At 42.3% G+C, this 11,669-nt stretch overlaps 1 long non-coding RNA gene across 2 annotated transcripts; it reads left to right on the plus strand.

Annotated features, from left to right (window-relative positions):
* Positions 1 to 3,924: 3,924 nt before the first annotated feature.
* LOC138688172 (uncharacterized) lies at positions 3,925 to 6,569 on the plus strand. Of its 2 annotated transcripts, none has more exons than XR_011327223.1 (2): positions 3,925 to 4,310; positions 5,267 to 6,569. It is a non-coding gene; the product is annotated as an uncharacterized lncRNA (long non-coding RNA). The 2 variants fall into 2 exon arrangements; XR_011327224.1 differs by having other exon boundaries at positions 5,499 to 6,569.
* Positions 6,570 to 11,669: the final 5,100 nt, after the last annotated feature.

Consider the following 11,669-nt stretch of genomic DNA (forward strand, 5'->3'; position numbering starts at 1 on the left):
AGGAGACCTTCCAGAAAAAAAATCCTCTTTGACATGAGATAAATTAATTGTAATCACATGCTTTCAGAGTTGTGAACCAAGTGTATTTCAGCCTCCACCCCAGAAAGCACTTAAGTACACACTAAACTTGGCAAACGTGCACCACCCAGTTGACTGCAATGCATTAGCTGATGATAAGCGTGTGCTTAAAGGCTTCCCGGACTAAGACTAGGAAGCTGTTTCTTGAAGATTCAAACCATCAGCAAAGAGGGAGGAGAGGCAGGGAGTCTGTTCATTGGTTCTCAAATTTAAACCTATTGGCTGCTGCTGTAATTAAAGAAAAATGCTACAAATCTTGGCAGGCAAACCCGAGTTTGCTGTGCTGGCTGGAAATACTTACACTTTCATCCTGAAAAGAAATATTCTGAATGCATTAAGGCTTTTGTGTGTCACCCTGCTTAAGTGATGTGAAATGGAGAGCGTGCACAGAGCCAGGGCTGGCGTCAGGTAGCTTGGCTTGAAATCTTGTGCCATTTCCCTGCCGTTTCTCCATCCTCTGTGTTTTGGCACAATCTGATGCATTCCAAAATCAGACTGATGTTGAGCCCTGAAGGTAAATCATCTCAGGTAGGAATGAGTTAGCAGAAGTGAATTTTAGTGGCCCCACCATCCTCCACAGCTTTTCATCCATTACAAACGGGAATGCGGTCAGGTCTCCTGAAGGAGCTGCATCGTCCCACCACAACAGAGAGCCTGTCAGCAAGGTGACAGGCTCTTTGGGAAGGGGCACTGCTGTGTCCTCACAGCACGGGGCAGGAGTGCCTCTGTGGAGTGAAAATACAGCCTAATTTACCACATACGTGGTAAGAAAGGAGAAGTCTTCTTAGCCTGTGTCTGCACCCCACACCCACAGTGTGATTGCAGCTTGCGCAGCCACGCAGGAGCCATTTGAGGTCGGTTAGGCAATGGTAATGGTGAAAGGTTGGCGGTGAAGGCACCTGTCCACTCCCGCTGCCTGCACCAGTGCTCTTGCTGCTTCCACTGATGAGAAAAACCAGTTAGCGCTGGCACACAGCACCGCAAGCCGTGCAGGTTAACCTGTGTATGGTGGTGGAGCCACTGAGGAGATGCCAATAAAGTGAATTTAGCCACTGTTCATTTGAGCAGCTACACGTTTGCTTGCTTCTTGTAAACAGGAACCAGAGGATTTCATTCCCATTTTTGAAGGACAAAGCAACCCCCAGATCTTTTCACCTCTGGGAGCAGGAGAGAGGAATACGTCACTGAACTGAAACTGCAAGAAATTTTCAGTAAGCAATATGCAATCCCAGCCCGGGGCTTGGCTGGAGCCTCGGCCTGACGCCTCCGCTCCCACCGAAGCGGTCGTGATCCTGGAGGACGCTCCTTGGCAAGGCGCTCGCACTGTGCGACACCCGTCGTGCGCTGGAAGACCGATTCAGCCAACTTAGCACAGCTACTTCTAATGAGAAACTCCCCTCTTTGCAGCATTCCCATGTGAAACCTAGCGTGTGGCCAGACTCTCCCCTCGCTGGTTAGTCTTCAGGTATGCCATCCTTTAAAAAATTTTGGCCCTGTGGTTTAACATTTCTGAGCATAGGAATGGATGTAACTTCACAGCTGCACATTTTTAATAGGTTTGGATTTACAGCAAGTAAATTATTTGGAGAGAAATACAAAAGTAATTGGAGTTTGGCTGAGGATAGACGCGGTCTAAAGCGACTTGGATTTTCCTGTAGCACAAAGCTACCCAGCGTAAACAGATCTAAAAAAAGCCCACAAGGATCATGGACATTTTCTCTCTGAAGGATTCTTCAGTACCAAACTTGTAATTAAACAACAAAGGTGCGCTGATCAGCTTTTCACCCACTTGACACACACTGATAAGTCAGACTCACCCAAACACTAATACACACAGATGTAGGAGGCTAAATTTGGAATAGCCTGAGTAGAGTTTTTTAGAGTGCTTCACCAGTGCATGTCAAATAAACACTGTTGCCAGGATGTGAGTCAAGCATCATTTTTAGCAGGCAAGCTGGACTGATCAAATGTCTGAAAAAATCAAACTTGCACAGAATTATTTTATGAGGCCGCATAAGATTAAAACATTAAAGCAAGTAATTGGCAAACAGTTAAAATCACAAGCAGCGTTTCCTTGGTTCTCAGTGAGTTTGCAACTTTTGTGGCCAAACACATGGTAACATTAAAGGCATTGGTTTTACAGAAACGTTTGTAGAAAAAGAAAAAAGGAGTGGAAAATGAAAAAAAGAATCACAGAGCCTGGACTTGAACCTAGAACATAATGTAGCATCCTTCACTTAACCGTACAAAGTGTTAAATGATGTGTGAGAGCCCCTTAGGCCTCGTTCGCAAAAGGCAAGCACTCTCAGAAGCACGAGGCATCCAAATACCATTGAAAAATGGAGCCTGTGACAGGTCTGGATATGCTCCACCTTGCAGGTAACATTGCCAAGGAGGATGGACATGTGCCTTTACGCTGGGAACTGACCTTTCTTCCCCCCTTTTGGGTAAAGCCCGCTTCACTTTTTTCAGAAACAAGAAATAGGGTAAAATAAGTAAAAAACCCTGTAATTCTCACTAAAGATGTGTAAGATTAACCCTCACATGCTAATAAATGTACATACAGAAGCAGTTATGATAGTCTGGGACCTGAGCTTTGCAGGCTTCATCTAGGCAATGAAAAAGCTAACTCTGAAGTTACTGACTAGTGGCAAAAATGCATGTGTAAAAATGCATATACGCCGATGTATAGAAGTGTTCACTGATTGGTCACAGATCTACTACTGAATTTGATTTAGTATTAATCTAAATCTAACTAGATGGCTTTGAAGAAAAAAATAATTAAAACCTAAAGGATTTATCTTTTTGGTGAATCCATTTCTCCAGGATATAGTTTAAATTTGTTGTTCTAACTACTTACATATTCCCATTGCTGAGCCAAGACAAACTCACAGAATTAAATCAGTGTATTTTTAATGTTCTGTTCAAAAGAATGAGGACTGTAGAAAGTTGGCTTTTCTTGGGACTGGTACCAGCACAAAACATTATGGCATCATTCTGATTTAATGAGTATCTTTGTATTAAATTGTGAGCATCACATCTTCACTGCCAGCAAAATATCCCAAAACATCTGAAAACTTGTTCTGGAGAGAATTCTTCAGAAATTGATGGCTTGTACAGATATTTCATCACTATTTTTCCTCTTCTCTTTCAAAAGCATTTACAGTTCTCTGGAAGAAGTATGTAGCGAGATTGGGGGAAAAAAAGTGAATCCTTTCTATGATGGATGGGAGCCCTGTCTTCAGCTCAGGGAATTTTAATCCAACTTGTTATATTATCTACAATTAGATCAACATCTGCAAGTTTCAGAATGGTTCTGGAGATGGAGGATTACCTGAGAAGTCAGATGAGGCTTCAAAAGGTGTCATCCACATTGCAAAGGCATGGGGTAACCCTGCCCATGCAGGACGTCCTTCCTCATTTTCTGCACGGAAAGCAGCACTTGGCAATAGGGCTGCACAGCTTACAGACCGCTAAGTGCCTCCTCTAGTATTTGCAGCAGCATGATCTCCTGCTGAACTGTTATGCCATCTGGAGAACTCGTGGTATGTATGTGGTATCCCTTCCCTGAGAGTTATCTTGCTTTGCTCTCAGGACACGGGAATATTTTGTAGTAATTTATGGGCTTTATCTTTAACATTAAACACGGATGGTATCTTTTACGTTATTTAAATCTTTTATTTATCACTTTGCAGCATGTGCAAAATATGTATTCTCTTGTCTCCTGCTTTCTGGGGCAATACAGAATATTTCCCCAAAAGCTATGCAGCCCTGAACCACCTGCCAGATTCCCATGTATTATAGTCTTTTCGGCCAGCTGCTGTGGTAGCTGTTCATGCCAAGGGCAAGAATTCCCCTGCTCCAGTTTTAGCTTTCGTGCAGTCCGGAGCCTGCTTTCAACGGGTGCCGAACAGCGAGCGTAAGGCCTGAGTCAGCGACAGTTAAAATAAAAGGTCAAACTTCTCAGAGCCCATAACCAGTTGGTGGAGCCCAGGTATCATGCCCTGTGCCGGGTGTCAAGGCGATGCATCCCCTTCCTCTCCTCTCTAGTGCTCTATCCCAGTTCTTTACTGGGGGTCTTCTAGGCAGAATAGCAAATACATAGGCATAGTGATCCCAGAGGAAGTTTTTGGCAGCAAATACTGATGTGGCTGATTGCTGGGAGCTGGTGTTGTACCTCTGGCTGGGCCACTCTTAACCCCAGCTCTGCCACGGACATGCCGCTGAACTGGGTAAGTTGGAAGTTTTTCCTGTTCTGAGAGCTAATGCTGGCCTTGTCACGCTTTCTTTTCTTTTCTCTTTCCTCCTTTTCTTTTCTTTTCTTTTCTTTTCCTTTTCTTTTCTTTTCTTTTCTTTTCTTTTCTTTTCTTTTCTTTTCTTTTCTTTTCTTTTCTTTTCTTTTCTTTTCTTTTCTTTTCTTTTCTTTTTTTCTCTTTTCTCTTTTCTCTTTTCTTTATTTTTTTTACTTTACAGTTGTATGTCAGATAGGCTTTTATTAATGTTCTTTTCTGATGCCTAGCATTTCTAAATAGTTTGCAGTTTTCTGGTGGACACATCACTTCCTTGTCAGAGTATTCAGAGATATTTGGGAGTGTTCAGAAAACAGTAGCCTACTTCCAAGTGACCATTTGTTTTGGGTGCCCAGTTCAAAACATATGCTGGGTATGGGGTTTTGATTCTTCGGAAATTCCTGACATTCCCCTCTGGAAGTCAGATGTCTCAGATGGGACATCCAAGATCATTGGCTGCTTTTCTGAAAGTCAGGCCACAGTGCTCCAGGAATATAGTTAATCACACTCACGTCCACAACACAGGAGAAATACCATCACTGCCTGAAGAGCTTGTTTCTGCAGACTGCTGATACAAAGGAAGATCATAATTACTGACTCTGTAGGCACTGTCAGAAAACATCGTAAACATGCACACAGAGAAACTTCCTTCTCAAAACTGGTTTGGATCTGAGCAAAGTCATCTTTTGTGCTGAGCTAACGCAGCTCAGTGATTATTTCTGTTTGGGTTCTGATCTCAGAAAAGGTACCACAGTCCAGAAAAGGAGAAATCCAAGTGGAAGAGGGAGATGAACAACTCTGTGACGAAAAAAACACTCTGATGAAAAATATGCTGTTGAAATTGCTGGGAAGAACCAGATCCCTGCTCAGGAGGTGAAAAGCTTTATCTCTTACTGCAGGAGAGCCGGAAGAAAAGGTTGTGCTCAGTCATTGAAAAAGTCCAAGTGGAGAAGAGGATATCTGGGAACAAGAGACTTACTGCCACTTGTAGCTGGTAGCTGGAGAGGCTCTGGTGTTGTAGAGCTGGGCTCCCACCAAACAGCTGGGAGCTGTGGAGAAGAAATGTTAGAGAGGTAAAGCATTCTGGCAGAGTTTTAAATACAATTTCTTTACCATCTCTGAATTTTGCAGGGTGTGGAAGGTCTGAATGAAGCCTGTGTGGAATGTCTATACATGACGTTGTGAGGAAAAAATGGCACACCTTATACTTACTGAAAAAAACATTTTTGACTGCAGAATTAGAAGATTCATGGTAATAATGCTTCAGTCTTTGATACCATATGTTGAGATATTCATGGGTAGCTCCTGAAGAATTATAGATTTGATAAAGAATTACAATTGCATTCCCTCGGATAGCCTTAACTTTTGAGCAGAGGCCTATGCCACTCTTCAGTTGACCTGAAAGCAGATAGAAAGATGCCATCCACAGCTTCACTTGCTTTCTAGGATCTGTACAACAAGCACCTGAGTGGTCAATGCCCACTGGGGCTGCTCAGCAGCACCTGGCCAGCCTTATCTGCTCCTGACAGACGATGGGAGTTGTGGGGCAGAGTTGATCCAAGGGCATGTCCAGCTGTTCATTTATCTTGATTTTTTTCAAAGCCTGAATGGCCAAGTTTCACATAACGCAGTGCTGCGCAACTGCTGCCTAATGAGGGTCTTCTCAGGTAGCATAGATTGGGCTTTTTGCATGGCAGAAAATTTTTAAATTAATTTTGACTGTGGTGAGCAACAGATTACAGCAGTGTGTGTAGTCACGGCAAGACTACACAAAAGGAGAGGATGCCTCAAGTAAACAGTTAACGGCCTGTCGCTTTTTGAAGTGGTTGTTGAAATGGGCAACTTCCTGCTGCTTGCTGTTTTGAATTGTTCTGGTGGCTGATTGACTCAGAGGCTGACCTCGGCTGCTCTGCTGCTGGGCAGGGGAAATTGGGGCATGTGGCTGTGAGAGCAGGACAGGACCCCTGCCTGATTCTCCCATTGTTTTTCAGGCCTTTCCATCTCAGTGCATCTCCCTCAACGTTCTCCGGATTGAGCTTATTGCCACATCTACAGTAGCTGTGGAGACATCCTTTCTCAGGATGGAGCGCAGGGCTAAGGAAGGTTGAGCATTTGGACTGCAAACACAAATAGTGTCTTTTTCTTCCTGGTGGGTATGTTAATCCAAACAACCTATTAAAGAGCTGAGCCAGTTCTCACATACTTAATTGTGCGTCTTATTTAGGTTTTGGTTTGGGGTTTTTTTGCTCTGCAAGTCTGAACAACTAGTCCTGCTCATTCTCACCTTTTTCCTGTTCGTGCTGGTCCTGGCTTTTTCCTGTGAAGCATCTCTTCCTTGTGAAGTAAGTGGTGCTTTAAAGGGAATTCTTCAACAGAAGTGCAAGGGCAAAAATGGTGTGATCATTTGTCTTCATGTGCAAAAAGAACTTCCAATGGCAATTCTGAAGAAGTTCTTCATTTCTGACCACTTCTTCCATCTGGTATTTCCTTCTGTCCTTCCCTTCATACCTTCACCAACTGAGCTATGATTTATTAAATAAATGCCAAAGCATTGTAGTCTTCTTGTACAGCCAAAAAAGCAGTGCATGTCCTAATGATTATCTGCCTCAAGTGTGATACTTCAGAATATTATTCATACTACGCAGGAGCAGACAACTCTCTCAGAACACCTTTGGAAGTGGGTAAATTTTTCCATCAATTTCCACAGGCTTTGGATCAAACCCAAAAGATGTGTCTCTGCTGCAGTCATGGCTAACAGTCATAACAAACTCATGGCAAACTGGGCTGGCTTCTTTGGGGAAATGTGTTTAGTCACAGGGTATCTGAAAAGTAACACACCTATTTTCATCTTGCCAACCTCCAAACACAAAGCATGGAGTGGTGCACAAATATGCATAACTGCATTTTAACAACATAAAGCAAATTTTGGATTCTGCAGTACCCTTGCTCACCTTGAGTAGGATTTCACTCTGTCGACAGTCTTGCTAGTTTTGATAGAGCTTTTGGGGTGAGAAGCTAAAGGCTGAAATACTGTTTCTTCATCTGTCTTTTTGAATGTGTATGGCAGAACCCAAACCTCATGGAAGAAATCGTTAGCACAGAATGATTTAAATTGGAACAGACCTCTGGAGGTCATCTAGTCCAAAAAAAATGACTGGGTAGCATTTTGTTGTTCAGTTTTAACTTTGACTTCATATTTTCCCAATTCCTGGAAAAACTCAGGTATCCCATTATTGGGATATACCATGGAAACTATTAACTGAAGGCATCTACAAACAGATTAATCAGAGCTTATTCCCACCTGTGTTTGATGATAATTCACAGAGCCCACTCATGAGGCACCTTAGGTTGGGAACACAAAAAACCCCCCAGTTTCTGTCCTGATGAACTGCATCAAAATATACCTAAGTGGACTGACTGTAATTCCTGTCCACCAGAAAGTAAGTTGAGAGCTGGGGTCCTCTAAGAAATTCCGGGTAAAATGATAATATTGTAATTGCAAAAATCAGTAGTGGTTCTGTTATTGTGTCCCACGTGGTGACAACACAGAAAGCCCATCTCATTTGGAAACAAACAGACTTTTTAGTTAGTATTCTCTAAGTTTTAGTAAGGACAAGCGAAGCCTTTTGTTGTGCTACTTAGCATGTATAATTAGAAGGCTGTTCTTGGTTACATTAGCGCAACCCAGGGCTGTCAGTGGAGTTATACTGGTATACCTGAGAGATGTTTGACCTCTGTTTCTTCTCAGACATACTTAAAACCACTAAACTCTTCAAATGACAAGTGTAGCCCCACATCTCAGATTTCTATTTGAGTGCTAACTTTTGCTTGCCCACTGCCAGGATTTACTCCTCTGCAGCCCAAACATTCCTGGGCAGGAAGCTTCATGTCTGCCCAGCCTGTGGTTTTTCTGATTTGTATATGAAGTACTAGAGGAACTAACTGCTTGATGGATGAGAGGTGTCAAAGTTAGACCATATGGCCTGCTTGGTCTCTGCCTGTGTCTGCAAATGCAAGCAAAAATATGCTGGAATTTTTCTCCCTTTGGAGTTCTTTCAGGGATCCCATTACAGAGTGTGCTTTTGCAGAGCCTATAATAACGGAGAGGCAGTTAAAATAAATCCTTGGGGTTTAAAGTTGGCAGCTAGAGCACGCCTATACAAAGGGTCGTACGTGAACTAGGCTTTCTTCTCAGGCTCTGTAACATGACATCAGCTGAGGACACAGCTCTTGTAGCCTTCCTCCCACCCCAGACTTCTTCTGACACCCCAGTCTGACACTCCAGTTTTAGTTCAATCAACAACGATGTCTTTCATGCCTTAGGTCAGATTTTTTTATCATAGTTAGATCTGTCTGTCTCATGTGGATAGTGCAAAACAGCCAAAGAGTATGTAAAGAAGCATATAACTAACTGTCCAACTTCCAATGCTGATTAACTAATTTGTATCTTTTTAAGACAGAAGGAGCCTTCCTGAAATACAGCAATGAGCAGCCCTACCCCTAGACCTTAGGAGAGCTGTGGTGGTAGCAAGCATGGAGGCACATCCTCAAAGATGAGAGGACAGGCTTTCTGGTAGCACACACCTTCTGCAAGAGACTGAAATCTGTGGATTTAGAAAATGAATGTAAGCAAACCCTGATGTGTTTGTTAATATAGTTTTAAGGCTTGGAAGCAATAGAGTAATTTATGTATCAGAAACTGCCAAACTCTGGCTCACAATGATCTGACAGTTCCCATGTGATAGTGGCACTTTTTTCTCTGTTCTGATAGTTTTACTACAGTGAAAGAAGGGAAAATATGTATGTATATATTATTTACTTAAAATGTTAATTTAGCAGAGACTTAAATGTTTTGATTCTTACGACGAGAACGTGTAGTCTTCAAAGGCTGAGGAGATGTTCAGTGCTGATACGAGGAAGGGCCCAAGGACTGAGGTATGAGATGCCTGTTGTGAGACTGAACTGAGGAGTGCTCTGCCTACTCCAGAGGAAGACAGCATATAAAGTATCTGCAAGAACACAGGGAAAATTCATCCAAGGCTGTGCCAAGCCTCTTCTGCTGTCCCCTGAGGTTGCCTTTTCTCAGACCAGAGGCGAGGGGCACTGCCAGAAGCAGCAGCTGGAGCTGTAGGGCACACCAATGGGTTGGTGTATGCTGCCAGCGGGCAGGGAGAACTGGGGGGTCTGCTCCACTTCATGCTGCGAGAGGGAAGTGTTGGTAGGGGAGCTGCGCCTTATCACAGGTGTTTGAATGTCATCTTTGCTGTGTTCCCCTGTCTTGTGCTCACATAGGTGTGCCGCACCTATGACAGCGTCTTCCCAGTGAAGTGCTCATGCACAGGAGGCATCTCTGGACATCTTCATGAGTTAACATAGAAAAACAGATTCTTTTATGCAGCAGAAATTCAGTAAGAATATATTTGCACTGGCTATCACCTTCATTAGCCTTACCCGCCTACAACCTGCAAGCCATCTTCATAGAGGATTGAATTCCAAGAGAGAAAGGGATATGAAAGAGAATTGCATGTGTGTATATTAATAAGAACTGGTCAAAGTATAGAATAGTTTAGGAGAGACTAACTAATGTTTAACTAGCATTTCATGCAAAATAATCCATGTTTCATGGGCTTTCCCGCACACCCTCAGCAGTGGCTATGAACTGGCCATTAAAAACATACCACCTTAGTATAATGAACACTGTCCCACAGGATTTTGCTTATGTGGGAGCAGGCATCATGCTGGGACAGAAGGATTAATTGAGCTCTTTAGAATTCCCTTTGATCTGCACCAGAAATACCCAATATAATACCTCTGACCTGATTACATTTTAAACCTCAGTTCCTCAAGCATTTGCACTCTGCACTGTCCTCCCAAAAGGCAAATGCAAGCTCAGTACGTTGGGGGTTTTTCTTGTATCAGCTCCTTTATTTTAACACCACTTAACTATTACCTGGCCAATTTGGTGCTGCTTAGTGTACCAAAAAGATGGTGTTTTCACTTGGAGAGAATGTCGTTTGTGATAACTCTTATCCATCACTTTGGCACTTACCCAAAAGATACAATTAAATCTCTATTAAAGCATTGGGACTCTGGAACACAGATCTTTCACTGATCATTTCATCAAAAGGCTCAAATAACTAATGGCTTGTAAAGAGGATGAGCCAAAGCTTAATGTGGCTATATATGCATGTATATAAAATTGAAGTGTATGGGATTGTCATGCTTTCACGGGAAGAATTTTATGGCTCTTCTTTTGCAAAGGGTTAAACATATAGTTAAGTTCATGTGTGTTTACATGCTCTTAGCTGTTCCACTAAAGGAAAAAGGCAAAAAAAAAGGCTCAATGGAATATTTTCAGTCAGGTCTAATAATTTAAAAAAAGAAGAAAAAAAAAAACCTCTGGATTTTCAGCTCTTCAAGGTTTCCAAGCAGATGTATTCAAATCAGTTACCTTCTGCTACAGGGAAACTATGCACAGATTTGGGTAAAATAATTCAAAAAAATGTATATAGGAGAAAAGACCTCAACAAGTAAAAAAAAAGGTATCTTCATTTAAACTTTAAAGAAATTAAGGAATTGTCCATAAAACATCATTCTTTACCTGTGTTCAAATTTATGTATTTAGGAGCACATCTTCAGTGTTTCTTGCATAAATAATAGAAAGATCTAAAATGTGTTACTCTCCATCCCACTGGGTAGAGATTCCTTTGGTACTCTTTGCTACTTTGTAAATGTACTTTACTAGTTAGAGTCCAAAGGCAACAAGTGGTCCCAATGATTCTTACTTTTCTATATAAATGAGAAGAGAGATTTCTTCTGTACTTACATGTATGTACTCATGTAACGGATGAGTCCCCTTTCAAAGTGCTTGCTTACATAGGACATGCTCTCTGTGCGTAAACACATATACAGGCAGCAGTGCACAAAAGGTGGAAGCAAACACATGTAGAGGGTGGTTTTGAGACACCAACTGTTAGAGCTACAGCCTTTTGGGAACCTGGCAACCCTACACAACAACTGACTGATCTGGTTTTGTGATGGAACTTCTGTCCCGGTGCTTGAATGTGAGATTGGTGTTTGCTTTGCATAGGCAGCTTGATTATGATCACAAAAACAATGCAACATATTTACGTGTGTGAGTATGTGCATAATAATGCAATTCAGAACACATACGCTGCAATCTTTCTGTAAAGCTCTTGCCACATAACTGGGAGTTGATATACCTGTCACAGGAATGCACTAGGCATCACAACATATAGTTTCTAAGAGCTGCGCTCAGTGACAAATAAATTAAGAAAGAAC

This window comes from Haliaeetus albicilla, chromosome 2, assembly GCF_947461875.1.
Source record: "Haliaeetus albicilla chromosome 2, bHalAlb1.1, whole genome shotgun sequence".
Lineage (NCBI taxonomy): Eukaryota > Metazoa > Chordata > Aves > Accipitriformes > Accipitridae > Haliaeetus > Haliaeetus albicilla.